This window comes from Cebus imitator, unplaced genomic scaffold (assembly GCF_001604975.1).
Source record: "Cebus imitator isolate Cc_AM_T3 unplaced genomic scaffold, Cebus_imitator-1.0 Scaffold287, whole genome shotgun sequence".
NCBI lineage: Eukaryota > Metazoa > Chordata > Mammalia > Primates > Cebidae > Cebus > Cebus imitator.
Genome location: NW_016107602.1, coordinates 1,964,697 through 1,982,744, shown reverse-complemented (window position 1 = coordinate 1,982,744; position 18,048 = coordinate 1,964,697). Strand labels below are relative to the sequence as shown.

The 18,048-nt window shown below is 35.0% G+C and overlaps 1 long non-coding RNA gene across 1 annotated transcript in view; it reads left to right on the top strand.

Moving 5' to 3' along the window:
- LOC119467419 overlaps window positions 1–17,800 on the top strand; it is a 25,753-nt gene extending 7,953 nt beyond the window's left edge. The window contains exons 2-6 of the long non-coding RNA XR_005195956.1: window positions 4,827–5,084; window positions 8,817–8,976; window positions 11,556–11,669; window positions 12,749–12,908; window positions 17,702–17,800. This is a non-coding gene — a long non-coding RNA (uncharacterized LOC119467419). The remainder of the gene's footprint in view (window positions 1–4,826; window positions 5,085–8,816; window positions 8,977–11,555; window positions 11,670–12,748; window positions 12,909–17,701) is intronic.
- The last annotated feature ends 248 nt before the right edge of the window (window positions 17,801–18,048 follow it).

Genomic DNA, 18,048 nt, shown 5'->3' with positions numbered 1-18,048 from the left:
AAAAAAAAAAAAAAAAGACCACCAAGAAAAGTTTATAACAATGTAAGTTGATCATTGTCTAACATGCATATACCTTTGCCAATGTATCCTTAAGAATTATATCAGCAACTCATATATACCCAGTATTTTCTCTCTGGAACAATTTTCTCATCTCTGCTCTTTCTTCCTCCTCTTCCCCTTACCTCTGTATATACTTTTATACTACCTAGTGTTTTAGATGTCAGTGAAATAGTGATCTCCTCAGAGAGAATATCTGGAACTAAACACCTCCACCCCACCCATGCCAGTCTAAAGTGGGGTCCCTGCTACTAATTTCCTCACAGCACCCCTTACCCTGTCACTTGCTTAAATTCAGTATTTATTTGAATGATTATTTAATCATGTTTCTCTTCACTATTACAAGCTTAAAAGTACCAGAATTATGTCTGGTTTTGCTCACTGTTGTGAACCTGGCACATAGTAGGTATTCAGAGAATATTTCTTGGCTGAATGAAAATATTCAGAATTCTGCATGGCTTGTAAGATAGACCAAAACTGTGAACTGCAATGCAGTCCATCCAGAAGCATAAGACGATAAACTAACAAGAGTGATTGTTTTTGTTACTTACCATCTCTTGCAGAAAACATGAAGCTATCAGGCTTTGATACCCTCTGAAGTCTCAAAGTCATTATTATTTAGTTGGATAATAATTGATGGACAACTTTCATGATGACTATGTAATATAAGAAACACTATATCATCAAAAATTATTTTGGAGTAACATTCAGCACGTTTTTTCTTGCTTTTATTTCTTCATTTTCATTTTCACTTTATTGCCTTGCAAAACAAACTGTAAATTCCTTCAATAAGATTTGAAAATCCACTTGAGAACTGACTATAAGAGCACTAAGAGGTCAATTGCTCAGGAGTATATTATTCCTATATTCTACAATTTTGATTTCTCTGTATTTCTTTTTTTCTAGTATTTGAGAGGGAATCTCACTCTGTCACCCAGGCTGGAGTGCAATGGCATGGTCTCGGCTCACTGCAACCTCTGACTCCCAGGTTCAAGTGATTCTCCCACTTCAGCCTCCTGAGTAGCAGGGGCTACAGGTACGTGCCACCATATCCAGCTAATTTTTGTATTTTTAGTAGAGACGGGGTTTCACCATGTTAGTCAGGCTGGTCTCCGACTCCTGACTTCCTGATCCACCCGCCTCAGCCTCACAAAGAGCTGGGATTACAGGCATGAGCCACCGCGCCCGGCTGATTCCTCTGTGTTTGAACACTCAAAGCTAAAGGTGTGCCTGGGCTCCTTTTAGTATGGAAAAGTTATTAACATGTGTGAATAGTTCCATAAAGCCCTAGACATTGGAAATTAATGAGAATATGGATAAATTTTATTTATATGTGTTTCTGAAGGTTTCCATCAAGTGATTTCAATGTTTTTAAGAAATAATTTTCCATCAATAACAGATACATGTCAAGATGGTCTTTAAATGTTAAACAATTTTTCTCAATAATTTTGCTGAAGTCTTCTGTGTTGTTTGTCCATATACAGCACCTCTGTTGAACAGTTGATTCTGATTTTAAATATAAGGGTTTGGATAGAAAGGAAATAAATTCTGTTTAGGCACTATGAGATTCCTATATGTTACTATTTCAACTGTATTACTCCTCACAAAAATCTGTGAGATAGAATCTATTAATCTCATTTTATAGAAAAGAAGGTTGAAGATCTTAGAGCTCAAATAACTTTAATCCCAGAGATCAGGTCAATGGCAGAGTTGGGCCCAAAGTTCCTGCAGTTTCCTTTGGACTACACTACTTTCACTGGATACTTTCAGACCAGCGCAATTTGCATGACAGCTCCTCTTTCAAAGAACACCAACCAAATCGTCCCTTCCTTCAAAGCCCTATGCCACTGGGCTCCATGCCTCAAGTTGGGGAATGGCTAAATAGATTGGAATAGTAGCATTTATTACACAAACCCTATTGTGTTCAGCACAGCCACTTTCACTTTTCAGTGTAATTAATCTCCCCAGGGCAAGTGTTTTGTGGGCATATATGCTATGGGAAGACCAAGCTTTATGCTTATGTATCCTGTGGCAAAAACAGATCTTCCCAATGATGGGAAAAAGTTGTAATAACTTCAGCTCTTGGTCTCTAAAGCTTTCAGGAGCCTCTAATGAAACATATTTCTACTTTTTTTTATTGTTTACTGGCCTTTCAGATTAGAAACCTCCCATGAGGTAGTTCCTTTCGTCAAGACACAGTGGAATGTAGATGATGCTCTCATGTGTTTAATGACAATGAGATAGAGGGAGTAAGAACATCACATGCATCCACTCTCAGCTATGTCTAAAACACTATGGTCAGTTCTCTTGTTAGCCACTTATCAACCCAGCTTTCCAGACAGTAAAGCCACATGGTGTACCTTTTAGTGTATCTGGCAAGTTCGCGATGAATACTTCATTGAAAAATATTTGAACAATTGGTGACTCTTAGATAAAAAGATGTCTAGACCAACAGCCGACTATAAAGATAACTGTTCAGATGCTGAGTCAGATTCTACCTAATGCTCTTATATTTGTGCATGTCCCAATCAAGAATGGGAGAAAAAAAATTGAGAATTTCCATTGCCTTAATCGCCCCATGTTTCATCTATCTCTTTGTTCTTAATACTAAGCAAGCAACTGATGGAATTTCTACATTGCTGTTATTATTACTTAAAGAAAGCTGTAAGATTAAATAGTATTAAGGGCAGTGGATGCTAGGAATACAAGGGACACCATGGGCATACAAGAACAGTAAACAAAAACGTGGATGCAGTGAACAAAACAATAATGTTAATTCTTTCATGTACTCCTGATGCTGAAAGGCCAAGGTAATAAGATGGTGGGTCTAATGATTCTTATACAATTTTAGGTCTATGGGACCTATAGACCAACTTGGCTGATTTTTTTCACTGAATTTGTTTGAATTCTCATGGAGACACCACCATGAAACTGAAAATGTCTACTTGACTTAATTTTATTAGCTGAAAAATACCAAGAAAGCCTTTTTTCATGTCATGACGTTGTTTAAAAATTGGAGGGAAGCTTTCATTGCAATCTGTAAAAAGAAAACAGCAGATCTCAGCAGAGTGGCTGACAGGTGACACAAATACAATGCATGCTAATGTGCAAAGAGAAAGAACCTTGAGAGTTTAAACTAGCTGCAACAGAAAAAAAAATCTTTATCCAGATATGTGGTCCCTCATGAATTATACTATTATTTTAGTTGATTTTACCTGACATTACCGTATGATTTTTTTTCCATGATAAGAAAATTGCAGCCAGCCCTTGACAGTTGGTCACAAATTGACCGAACAAAACAAAATCAAACAGTGAAGTAATCCCCAAATAAATTTAATGGAACCTAAATCCCAAAGGGCAGCACACTTCTGTAGGCAATGGTCTTATTTAATAAATTTTTCGCTGCTTTCACTTTTAGAGCTATATTTACGCAGACAAATTTAATTCATTGGGTTTATATTTCCTCTTCCCCTTAGTTTGTCCACCAGGCACATATGGAAAGGACTGTAACCAGGTATGTCAGTGTTCAGCCAAGAATGAGGACTGTCACCCAGTCATAGGGAGATGCACCTGTATGTCTGGCTACCATGGAAACCACTGTCTTCTCTGTATGTGTGTTCTGTGCTCAGCTGTAAGTTATTGAGGAGGCACTGGTGGGGTTGGGGGTCATCACTCGGAATACCAAGGGCAAATGTTAATTGAAGCTTCTAATTCATAGAAAATTCTGTTAGAATTTATATTTGACTAGTTGAAAACATATACTTTCTGTGTAATTCATTCTTCTATTTTGTCTTTTCTATTCAAAATATTCCCAAGTTCTTCACAAGTATCCACCATGGAAAGAAAAAGAATAAAAAAGAGAAAAAAATAAGAAAACATAAACTTATTATTATGAATCAACAAAGAGCAAACTACAATATATTTCAAGTAAGTTAATTCTAGGGTCTGCTTAGGAACAATTAAATTAAGCAAATTGTTATTCTGGAGTGAAAATGATGACTAGCTTAAATGACCAAATGCCAGTTGGCTCCTTATTGTGTAATAAAAAAGAATAGTCCCTAGACCAAGCACCTTACATTGATTTTTTAAAGGATATTTTAACATTGAAAATGGTTATGGAAGAATGCACAAAAAGAGTCCCAAGGAGCATGTTAAAATGTTCAGCCAGCTACTTATTTTTTAAGCTTGTAGTTATTTATAATGTACTTTATATAGATTTAATTTTTCCCCCAACTTGGCGACTGCTGCTCTCTTTCCTCCCTAGTCATTCCTAGAGCAGATTCTTTTTATTTTCCTGAGTCTACAAGGATATGAATAATTTGGGGATTTTTCTCCCTAAACCCAAAATATTGACTCCTTGTCAAGCTATTGATTTTAATTTTCTATAAGCCATTGAGTATATGTTTTAAATATATCTTCCCTATTTTGTCCTAATTTTAAACATTACCAGCTAAAAACACAATTAAGCATGTATGAAAATGGTTTCAATTATTGTTTTGCTTGGGATCTGTAACCGTTGAAGTTATTCAAACTTAAAATGAAGAACTAAAATATAAAATTAATCAATTTCTATTAGTTTTCAGTTTCTTCTTTATATCGAGGATGTTTTATCCTAATAAAATAATATCAAGTTACATGTAACTGGGTTGCACTTTTATTTCAGAAGGCAAGCTACCTTTAGTTGAAGGAGGGTAGCTTTACCTTATAAAAAGTGAGACTGGCTGAGTCAGGGAACTGCTCCCTGACTAGTCAAATTGGCTTATTTCCAGGCAACACGTGGTTGGATGTGGCTGCAAGGATTCCTTGGCAACATCAACTATAATTACAGGACTATGAAAGAAGATTCAAGAAAATATCCATAAAAGGTGTAGCTGGCTTAAAAGCAAAACGTTCAGCAGCCAAGAACAACTGGACTTTCGTGTTCTCGAGTTCGGAATGGAGAATCAAAATTTTCTCTCAGCAGAGGTCAGAGGAAGCAGACAAACTTACAGCAGAATCTCATCACTTGTTCATATTTCAGAGGAGAGGTGGGTCAGTCCTAACTTATGGATAGCATGTAGGAAAAACAATAATTCCTGTTAGATGTAAACTCATAGCGCTATGTACTTTATGATCAATAAGAGATTTTAAAGTGACCACAGACCCTGGAAACCCTTTACTTCTCCAACCTGTATGCAATACGTGCTATTTAAAGTCACTCTCTTTAAGGATATTTAAGGCATTAGAGTCCTCTCTAACTATGGTCACTTCTTTTAACAGTGTTTATGAAAACACCACCACCCTTGGTATAGAATGCTTTGAGAAGCATGGGCCACACAGTATTCGCCAGTGCCAAGAGAAAAATATCAAGACATTTGCAGAAGTTTGGCTTTAACGCTATTGCTCATAGCAATAAAAATTCAAACAGACCAAAAATGTCAGTATCTCCTTTTAAGAATAAAGCAAAACTGCATAACAATGGCTCATGTATCTGAGTAACCTGGTAAAATACTAAGAAAACAGACTGTGGAAAACAGATTCATGCTTTTCATTTCTTGGGAGCTACGTGTCTCAGGATGCAGTCATAGCCTTGTTTGTTTTAAGTTTCTAATGATAGTACCAAAGGCCATTCACATAATAATAGTACACAGTAGCAAAGGGGCTTCCATTTAACCTTTAATGTTTAAACAAATCAGAACTGTAAATTCCTATCCGAACTTCTTGGAATGAGAATTCAAGAGGAGATGTACAAAGATGGGAAAAACAATAGTCACCTTGTAATGGGAAATAACTAAACACACCTTGCCAGAAATACAAAATTTCCAGGGAGAAATGATTATAAATTACAGAGTAAAGGCCAAGTAAAGATCAAAATGGATTTAGGAAATGAGGGAAGGGGTGAGCCAAGTAAAATCATTGTGTCGTTTATGTGCATTTTGTTGTTAAATTTGGCGAACGTTTGAGCAAGTGCTGTGTGCGTGATTCCAGAATTCAGACTTCACATAGCACAGAATTGGACAGGAAAGTGAAATTGTCTATAAAATAATTTACTCTTAGAAAAAAAATGTCATGGGCTCATCTGTAAACACATATCATACTCTTGATACAAATTTAATGGGTTTTGGGACTAAGAGGTTAGCACAGATAGTATCTTTCAAACAGATGGCTCACTCATTAGTAGGTTAATTTCGTTAAGTTCAGTTTCCCAATTTCAAAAGTCGAAGGCTAAAAATCAGGTGATTTTCAAATATATATATATATATATATATATATATATATACACACACACACACACACACACACACACACACACACAAACATATATATATACACACACATGAAGAAAGAACAACAAAGGATGATTCTATCAAATATAAAACTGTCTTTGGAAAATAGGTTCACATCATCGGAAAATTATGTTTTCTAAGTAACTGATTCATATGAAAATTATCTCAAAATCTAGACCTTCACCTATATCAGTTATTTAAATTCATCAATTAAACAAGCTGGTTTTTTTTCTTTCAACTGAGATGCTGATTCTTTGATAGTGTGATTATATCTAAAGCGTAACATTTCCCTCCATTGCAACGTAAGTTTCACTCTTTATTGTGTTGCCCCTTTCCTTACTTGCATAGAAATCCATGTTATCTTTCCCTTCAGAGTAATACCACTGGAGAGTTTTCGATACCAGTGAACTCTTATTAATTTAACCTCCTTTTCTGAAAGCAGTATGTCAGCAGTACACATCAGACCTTAAGTTTCAGTTGCCATATTTTCAGCATGATTTTCAGCATGTTTTATGCATTTTTCTCTAATGTCAAGCAACCAAACATTCTTTTTCAGCATCACATTTATTTTACTGTATTAGTAACTTGATAAAAACTGTAAATACCTATGTTCTCAAAACTGACCCAAATGGATGTGAAAGAAGCATTTTTATATCTTGGTGAAAGATAGAAGAGAAGAAGATGGAGACTTAAAAAAAAATCACTAATTTTTTTTTTAGGTACATCCATTCACTGATTCTGTTTTTAGGTTACACTCAAATTGTTACAAGTGAGAGAGAAAAAAACTACTTGGGAAGACTGAAGAAAAAAATGCTGTGCACCAAAAAGGGTTAATTACCTACGAAAACTGACATCGCTTGATGGGAGGAAATGACTCACAGGAGTGAACGTGGAGTAAACCCACTGTTTTTCACAGAAAGCAATAAAGAAACACAACAGCTGTACAAGTGAATAATCTTTGGTATGAGCAGTTTTAAAGTGTTTGCCTTCCATCTCCATAATGAAGAATTTCATTTTTAACTGGAATGAAAAGGGAGGAAAGAATCAGCCACTCTTGAGTAGATAAGCAAATCTGAGACTCAAGATGAGAATTTTAGGTTTCCAGACAGGATATATGTGGGAATTATAAAAATTTGAATCTCAACACAAACCATTCTTTGGCCATTATTTATCTCTTACACAAGCATCATCATGGTAGGCCATACCTCCCTGAATAAGAAAGTAGAAAATAGAAAAACTAATAGAAAATGAAGAGGCATCCTCTATACTTGGTTCCTTTTTGAATTCTTATGTTTATTAAACCCAGATCATTCCAGACAAGACAAGCTATAACACTTAAATATTTAAAATAATGAATTTATGTATGTTGAAATTAGATAGCCTTGTTCAGTGAATTGTCTCCTAAGCACTTTCAGAATGGAAAAAAATGTTTGCAATCTACCCACCTGACAAAGGGATAATATACAGAATCTATAAAGAACTTAAACAAATTTACAAGAAAAATCAACCCCATCAAAAAGTGGGAAAAGGATATGAACAGACACTTTTCAAAAGAAGACATTTATGCAGCCAACAAACATATGAAAGAAAGCTCATTATCCCTGGTCATTAGAGAAATGCAAATCAAAACCACATTGAGATACCATCTCAGCCCCGTTAGAATGGCGATCATTAAAAAATCAGGAGACAAATGCTGGAGAGGATATGGAGAAATAGGAACACTTTTATACTGTTGGTGGGAGTGTAAATTAGTTCAACCATTGTGGAAGACAGTGTGGTGATTCCTCAAGGATCTAGAAGTAGAACCATTTGACTCAGCAATCCCATTACTGGATATATACCCAAAGGAGTATAAATCATTCTGTTATGAAGACACATGCACATGTGTATTTATTGTGGCATTGTTCGCAATAGCAAAGACTTGGAACCAACACAAATGCCCATCAATGATGGACTGGATAAAGAAACTGTAGCAGATATACACCATGGAATACTGTATAGCCATAAAAAAAGATGAGTTCATGTCCTTTGCAGGGACATGGATGAAGCTGGATACCATCATTCTCAGCAAACTGAACAAAAACAGAAAACCAAACACCACATGTTCTCACTCATAGGTGGGTGTTGAACAATGAGAACACATGGACACAGGGAGGGGAACATTGCACACCAGGGCCTGTCAGAGATGGGAGCGCTAGGGGAGGGATAGCCGGGGCGGAGGGTGGGGTGTTGGGAGGATAGGGGAGGATAACATTGGGAGAAATACCTAATGTAGACGATGGTGGGATGGATGCAGCAAACCACCATGGCACATGTATACCTATGTAACAAACCTGCACATTCTGCACATGTACCCCAGAACTTAAAGTATAATAAAAAATAAAAATAAAAAATAAAAGTAGGTAGATTTACAAGGAAGTGCAAAGTTAAGTTATACCTTACTAATGGGCAGCATCAAATACTAATAATTTCTGTATCATCTCATATCCTCAGATAACTCCATGCCTTGAATCAACAGCTTGAAGGTGACTGAAAATATCAATAGTATTTGGAATGTTGAGTTAACCACATTAATTCTTTGGGTATATACCCAGGAATGGGATTGCTGGCTCAAATGGCGTGTCTACTGGAGTGAATTTAAACACTGTTTGCTGTAAGTTACAATACCACATATGGTTTTGTTCTCCTTTAACAGGATGCCCAAGAGTCATGTTTAGTCCATATTGCCAAAAGATGTGTAAGTCCCTGAATGGTGGCATCTGTGACACCATGATTGGCACCTGTATCTGCCTTCCTGGCTTCACTGGGGCTGACTCAAGTCAAAGTAAGTTATTCTTACCATGATGGAGTGGATATGCTGATCATTCCAAGGCCCAATAATGGTAGCAAAGGTACTAAAAGCTAACTGGAGTTTTTAAGAACTGCAGTTAAAGAATATATGTTGTTGCAATTATTTTACTTCCTAATTTACAGTACTAACAGCAAACACAAGCTGACCTAAATTCTAGGTTGAAGAATATTTATGTAGGAGTTTGGCTAAAAGCTGAAGTCAGTGAAAGTAGCCAAGGAGATCTTTTTGGTGATAACTCCCTTGCCCCAGCAATGTTAGACTCAAGTCAGTATTAGAAAATATGTTGCCAAGATCAGAGCAAACTTGAGATTTTTGTGTTCACAATGTCAAACTCATTGTCTAAAGTTCCACAATTTCATTTATGCTTAGTGATTCCCTAGCTCAAAAGTAAGTGGTTTCACTCCTCACCAAAAAGTGAACAGTTTCCTAAAAGCCAAAGACCTTAAATTAACTACTTATCACAAAAGCAACTATTGCCATAAAGTTTAAGGCACTGGATTGAAGAACCCTTACAAATTCACAGGCTTAGACACTCTGAGGTTTTAGATACCAAGTATATTTTCTTTTTGTTATTTTTCGGATGTGCCATTTAAAAAATATATATATAGTTTTTGCTTAACCCAAATAACTACACATACTCATATACTCTGACTCCTCTGACTCTTCTGGTGACAGTCAAAATGAAACTCTCACATGTGAAGCCACAATTATGATGGTTTCTAGGGAGGATAAAGGAAGCAATGAGCAGGGGAGCACATTGTCGGAGAGTCCGTCCTGGCAATACTGAATTTTTGACATGAGTGCTATGAATGAGGATGTTCACTTTGTGATCATCCATTGAACTGAGTATTGTGTTTTTTGCTTTATTCTGTAATCTTATACCTCACAATTAAAAGAGAAAAGTACCTCCAATAGATCTTAAACTAAAGATGGAAGTACTGCCTCAACCCTCATCCATGTACACGCACCTCAACATCTATGAAGTAGATTATGAAATACCTTCATTTGCTATTCCTTCACTTGGATGAATGATAGCTACGTTTGTAATTTAGGGTACTAAACTGTTATGTGCTAAAGATACCCAAAATGCTTATGCTTCCTGGGCAGCTAATTGCTTTGCCTGCTTTGTAGGAGGGTAATTTTTCTGTTTAAGTGCCCTGCAGGCCTCAGCACTCTGCTGTGTTGAGAATAAGAGACAAGAGAAAACCTGGCTCCAGGTAGCATTCAACTGACACTTAGTGGATAGTGCCTCCTGAGGCCTCAACTGGCAAGTTGTCTTTCAGTTAAAGCCAACCTATAAACATTTCTTAAGCCAGGTTCTGTCTGCCCTTTGCATTTGTTCTTCAAAGAGAGTAAGTGGAAGAAATGTCCTCCTGCCAAGCATTTTCAAAAGCTGTGATTTCTGGGAACGCTGGGGGTACTTTTGTCTTCAGAAAGTTGTGATCTTGTACCTGAGCACTTTCCATTTGCTTTCACAGCTAAGTAGGATAGAGCCAAATTTGCAATCCACCTCTTAAATGTTCCAAAAAATATGATACTTATTTTATATTATGACTGCATTTTCCCCTTATGTGATTCTCAACAGATATTTATTTTATCTTTGTGTGTTATATATATTTTGGTAAGCAACTCGATGAATTTGTGGAATGAAGTTGCAAAAAAATAACCAAATTAATAATGTAAATATATAAATGAATATTTGAAGATATGAGCATTATGAATCTTATATTTGTGTATAGGAACTTTAGCTAAAATTATAGAATGGGCTTTAAGAGAACATACTTAAGATTATTACAAATATATGTTTGTAATACATATAATATACATACATATATTGTATAACGTATGTACACATACCTAAATATGTTATATAACATACATGTACACATAATGTACCTACATATATTATGTAATATATAATATATGTAATATACATACACCACATGCATATATGTGTAATATATACATAGGCATACACATACACACATACTCTCTCTTACACTTGCTAAGACACTTTGCTTTGGCAAAGCAAAGCAATCCAAATTGGGAACAGTTGAGGCCCCTAATGGGTAAGAGACATTTATATTATATGTAAGTTTTTGACACTAGATATTTGGTTGAAAATTCCTAACACCAACTAAAATGGCTCTATGTAGCAACAATTTAAACAGTCCCTTGTTTTGCTTTGTTTATTTCTAAGCAACCTTTCAGACTGAAAATCAAACTAACAGCAAGTCAGTAAAACCTATTTGATTAAATGAAAATGCCATGTATTTCACAAGTTTAAAAAAAAAATCTTGTCTGGAAAAATATTTAATAAGAAAAATCTGGTTTTGTTTTGCTCTGGTTTATTTTGCTCTTACTTGCTGCTTGTCCTGAAGATCGCCATGGGCAGGACTGTGTTCGACGGTGCTCCTGTGGCTCAGGACAGTGTGACCCAATGACTGGAGTGTGTCACTCTCCACCTGGCCAAATGGGAACCAGGTGTCAGGAAGGTAAAAATGATGGCAGGGTCACTTTCTATGTCCAACCACTACGTTAGCTACGCAGCGAAAGCAGATTTGGTGCCAAGGAAGATAACTATATGGGCAATATTTACAACAGTTTTTTTCTTTTAATGTGAGTTTCAAATAACATGAAAGTGCATGCTCCCATAGTGCTATATAGAAAATAGCTTCCTGGAAGATAAGCATAAATTGGAAAAAAAGGTAAATAATAACTTATGCATACTCTTGACTAAGAAAAAATTTTTAGATAACATTTATTAACTTTTATAAAACTGCCAAAAATTGTGTGTTGGAGATATCTAATTATAAGAACTAAAGAATGTTATATCCTCTTCAACGAGGATGAACCTGAAGAGGCTCCCTGAGATCTATACAAAAAATGGGAGACAAAGAGAAAAACACAATCTGTTGAAAACTGCAAAACTTTCTTCACCTAATTGTAATAGTTATTATTACTATCATAAGGAGAGAAGAGCTGTCAAGTTTCAGAAAACAGGGATTTTTAGGGAGAATAATGGGCCCCTACAAATCCAAAGTAGGGCCAGCAGAGCAGCCCCTTCTCCATGGCACACACAGAGAGCAAAACTAAGGACACTTTCCTGAAAAATAAGGATTGCGTCAATAGAAGGGCTATAAAAACTTCTCTGAATCCCACTGAACATCTTAGAGTGGAAAAAAACTGGAAAAAAAAAAAACAAGAATTGCACAGACATACCATGTTTTTAAATTTTCACTAGGACAGAAAGAAATTTGTGGGTAGTTAGCAGCCTGATAACTAAAGGGGAGCTAAACACACACACACACACATTATACATACATACATACATACATACATACACACACACACACACACACACACGCATGCATCCCACATGCTGTGTTATATGGAGCTGCACTCTGGATGAAGAAGGTTTTCTTTTAACTAAGATCATTTTTCTAAGCCTAAATCAATACTACCCTTCCAGAAATACCTAGTACATTGCAAAATGAAGCTTGTGCATAAAATACTCCTCTCATTTTACAAACAAAAAAAATGAAACCATTCAACGCTTCCCTTGCTTTTTTAGTGCAAATTCTGTAAGAAGGAAAAATGAGAAAAGGAATATGGAAAAGAAAAGGCAGATGAACCAAGAGCAGAAAAGTTTTGCCATGGAGCACATGAAGATATTAACTAGAATCTCTTCCAAGAATTCAGAGGATGTAATGAAAAAGTGTTCTCTATAAAATGTGAGTGCAGTGCAGAGATACAAGGGTTCATGGAATAAATGAAAAGACAACAAAAGGAAATGAAAAAGTAAGCTGGCAGAGCTCAAAAAAGAAGTGGAAATGAAAATTAAACCTCACATCACATAAATGAAGGCCATATTGGGAGCAGGTAAAAAAAGGACAGAATCTGCTGATAGTACAGCCAGGTTAAAAAAAAAAAATGAGGAAAGTGAAAATGATGAAATGGAAAAGAAATGAGAAAGAAATGTATAATTGGAAGAGGAAAATATTTAGATATACTATTCAAGATTCTTTCTTTGAAAGAAAAGATCTGGTGCTGCATATTAAATTGAGTATATTTTATCCCAGGAAATAATAGTTACAGTGTCTGAAAGGCAAGGGGAAACTCCATTGAGGATATCAGGAAATGTATGAGTTTACTTAAGAGGAGAAAAATCAGTCTGACTTTTTACCTCACAGCAATATTCATTACTAACATACAGCTAATCAATGCCTATTAAGTTCATGAGGAAAAAATGTGACAGGTATTTTATACACAGTTAAGCTGTTATTCAAATATAATATGGTGGCAAATTAACCACTTTTTTAAAGTTGCTGGAAGTACAGTAGCCTTAAAATATTCTGAAGAAACTATTGCAAGATTAATTTGAGCAGCCAAATAATAAATGAGACATATCTGATAAAAAGACTATTAGTAAACATTAAATTCATCATAATTAAGGCTAAGTTTAAAACAATTGTGAAAATTTTCCTACATGATGGAATATAAATATTATAAATTATAACAATTTTAAAATAGCTCTAACAAGGCATAAACTGGAAAGACAGAGAATGCGAAGGAGTATAGTTATACTGATTTTATTTCCTCATTAAAGTTTGTGGGGTATGTGGGATAGATCTGTGTCAAAACATATTGTTTAAATATAACAATTCAATAAGTATGTTTAAGTGTATAAAGGTACATTCTAGAATTTAGAATGCTTCAATTGAGATTTTAAGAATAAAAATACAGCCAACTAAAATCAGGTGGAGAGAAATGAAAAAAAAAAAGAGAAAGCATATCAATTTCAATACCATTTATACTGAGTTAACACATACTAAATAATGAAATTTATTATATTATGTAATATCTGAACTATCTAAGAGGATTCCATAAATTATGTAAGACTATATTTATAATATAAGTACGTAGAGAACATGTAGAGAACAATGGAGTGCACACACCTTTTCCTATTGCTCTCTCTTAACATAGTAAAAATTCCATACAATGTAGAAAATAAACCTAAGTCTCCGAAATATGAAGAAAAGAAAGCAGATTAGATAAGAACCTTAGAAATCTAGGAAACAGCATGATGGTAAGTTCCCTGGTTTTGTTTTGTTTTGTTTTGTTTGTCTCATATATCCCAGATTGGGTGCTGGAGAAACCTACAACCCAGGGAGGCCAATGGGTGGAGACAAAGATCTAAGATACCTCTGATTTCTCTAGTCAAAGGACAGGAAAGGCGGCAGTCTAGCAAGGCAGAAAACTTTTAGAAAATAACTGGTCTTCTTCAGGCAAACACTATGAAACGAAACTGTATCCTCAACCCCAATCCCATTAGCAAGGGCCAAAAGAGGAGTACACTTCAAACCCCATCTTGATGCAAGAAGATACCCCTCTCTACCCCACAAACCAGGATTGTGTAAAAAAAAAAAAAAAAAAAAAAAAAAAAAAAAAAAAAAAAAAAAAAAAAAAAAAAAAAAGGCAAAGAATAATAAAAGACATTAAGATGTACCAAGTGGAAATTTTAAAAATGGAAAATAAAATCACCAAAATAAAATCTCAGTGGATGAGTTCAACAGCAGAATGGAGTGGACAGAGGAACAAACCAATGAACTTGAAGGAATGATGGAAATAACCCAATCTGAACAACAAAGAGAGAAAAAATAGCAACCAACACACACACACAGCCTCAGAGACCTGTAGTACTATAACCAAGTATCTACTATTTATGTCATCTGAGTCCCAGAAGAGGAAAAAGAGGGTGGAGATGAAAAAATATAGGGAATAATTGTTGAAAATTTTCTGAATGTGACAAGAAAGATAAACCTACAGATTGAGGAAGCTATGTTAATGCCAAACAAGATAAACTCAAAGAAACCTACCAAAGTCATATCAACATAATTTAACTAATATATATTAATATATGTTAAACAATATATCAATTTATTTTATTTCATATATCAATTTATCAAATAAATTGATATATGAAATATAATCTATATTTTTTTGGAGATGGAGTTTTGCTCTTGTTGCCTGGGCTGGAGTGCAGTGGTATGATCTCAGCTCACTGCAATCTCCACCTCCGAGGTTCAAGCAATTTTCCTAACTCCTACAAAGTAGCTAGGCTTATAGGCATGTGCCACAACACCCAGCTCATTTTTTGTATTTTTAGTAGAGATGGGGTTTCTCCACGTTTATCAGTCTGGTCCCAAACTTGTGACCTCAGGTGATCTGCCTGCCTTGTCCTCCCAGAGTGCTGTGATTACAGGTGTGAGCCATCAGGCATGCCATTATCTATATTTTAATTCAATTAATAAATATTGAATGAAACATTAATTTAAATATGAATAATTTACATATGAATATATAAATATATATTTGATTTTGAAGGTTGATATTGATAATTCTTTTGTAGATAGGTGTTGAGAGAGAAACAATGCCTTAGCTACAGAAGAAGTACAAATAGAATAATGGAATGACAGCAAATTTCTCATCAAAAATCAATGAAGGGGTGTAACATATCAGAAGTGCCAAAAAAAAAAAAAATCTATCAAACCAGAATCATATATCCAGCAAAACACACACACACACACACACACACACACACACACACACATATATATATATATGTTTTTAAGAATGGAAAGAAGATTTTTTAAAAATCTCAGATGAAGGAAAACAGAGAGTTTGTTGCTAGCAGTAACCTAAAAGAACCTGGAAACCAAAAGAAAATGACCAAGAAAGAATCTTCAAACATCAGGAAAGTCAGAATTCATAAAAGATAGAGTAAACATATAGCAACACAAACTATTTTTCTTTTCCTCTTAAGTTTTCTAGCTTATACTTGGCAGATGAAGCAAAAACTATGACACTGATATAGTTTATCAATGTATACAGAAAAAAATATTTGATGATTTATTATAAATGAGAAGAGTAAAGGGATAGAAAGGTTAGGTTTCTACACATCATTTAAGCTGGTAGAATATTGACTCAGTGGACTATGAGAAGTCATGTGTGTATAAGGTAATACCTAAAGGAATACCTAAAAATCTATATAAACGGATATGCTGGAAAACACTCTAGATTAATAAATATTATATTTAAAAATGTTTAATACAAAAAAAATCTGGAAAAAGAGAAAGAAAAATGGAACAAATTGAAATCAAAGAAAATAGTGAATTTAATAGACCACCAATTACATTAAATTATTTTAATAAGACCTGATATTGATTCTGCTTAATTTGCCCTATTGGCAAAAAGTAAAAGGATTTAATTCAAGGTAGTCTATTACACATGTAATAATGACTCAACCATTAATTGTACAACTGTAACTGCTATTTAAGTAACAAAATCAAACTTTTATTTTCATTTGGTACTAGAAGTCAGTGCAGCTAGTCACTCAGATAAAAGCAATAAAGAACGTGTCATGCAGATTGAATTCTTGTACCTGCTCTGCTGTGCATCAACCAATGCCTTTGGGCAAGTTAAAAAAAAAAAAGTCTAACTTTTTTTTCTGCTTGCTGGACTATAAAAATTTCTCTAATGTTTCCCTGGCTAGCTGGAATTTAAAAAATTACTCTAAGGTCAGTTAATGCTAGTTGGAATAGAAATAATTTGGTTGGAAGTCAGATATTCTAGATTTCAATCTTAGTTCTTATTCTTACGGGCTGTTTAAGTTTGAGCAAGACTTTAGACTCTGAGCTTCAGTTTTCTCAAGAGTAAAATAAGAATAATGCTACCCACATCATAGGGGTATTTTTTTTTTTAGTATTAAATGAGATAATCCATGTGGAAAGTATTATTAGGTAAAAATACTATAAACTACAGGTCATAAATGGCAGGCTGTTGGCCAAATGTAGCCACAAATATGTTTGAATTGGCTGTCATAGTTTTGGCTTTTAGCAGAGCTATAAAACAATTTTAATTAGTCGTCAACTTTCAAGGATTTGTTAATTTCACATAAAATATGGATTTCTCAGTTTTCCTTAAAAAGTCAGATTAGCTAGCAATATTGGCTTTGCATTCTTTATGGCAAAAGCAACAAAATGCAAGTCTGATTCTCGCCTTGGAGGGGCTTTGCACTCCTGTCGGTTGCACTTCCCATCATTCAATTATCTCCTCATTGACACTTAAGAAGGAGAGACTCAGTTTTCCTGGTCTGGTCAGTTTCATTCACTTGTGTCTTAATTCCTCTTGATAGTGCATTTTAGTTTGTGTCACCCACCTCTGTAAGTTAAAATGCTTTTTACCATTTCAGTAACTTGAAAGCAAACTGCTCATTTTTCTTCTTTATCAGTCATGAGACTAAATATATAAAATCTTCTCATTCCTAGTCATCTGGGATTGACTGCTCCTTCTTTACAATGGTCTCTGCAGGTCCCAGTATATCAAGCACATAGTATTAATCAATATTTATGGAGTGAATAAAAAATGAATGAATGAATGAAAGTCATGTATTTGCTACTTTACAGATAACATGTGAGTAGTTCTTTGTCTTAATTTTAACATTTCTTATGCTTTTGCTATTTAGGTATGGTTACTGCATCTGAAGTAGAGAAAAATGTTTTTCCTTCCCGGTGCGATGGCTCATGCCTGTAATCCCAGAACTTTGGGAGCCAAGGTAGTTCGATCACCTGAAGTCAGGAGTTCAAGACCAGCCTGGCCAACATGGTAAAACCCCATCTTTATTAAGAATACACAAATTAGCCAGGTATAATAGCATTCACCTGTAATCCAAGCTACTCAGGAAGCTGACACAGGAGAATTGCTTAAACCTGGGAGGCAGAGGTTGCAATGAGCCAAGATCACAGCACTGCACTCCATCCTGGGCAACAGAGCGAGACTCCATCTCAAGAAAAAATAAAAGAAAACAAAGAA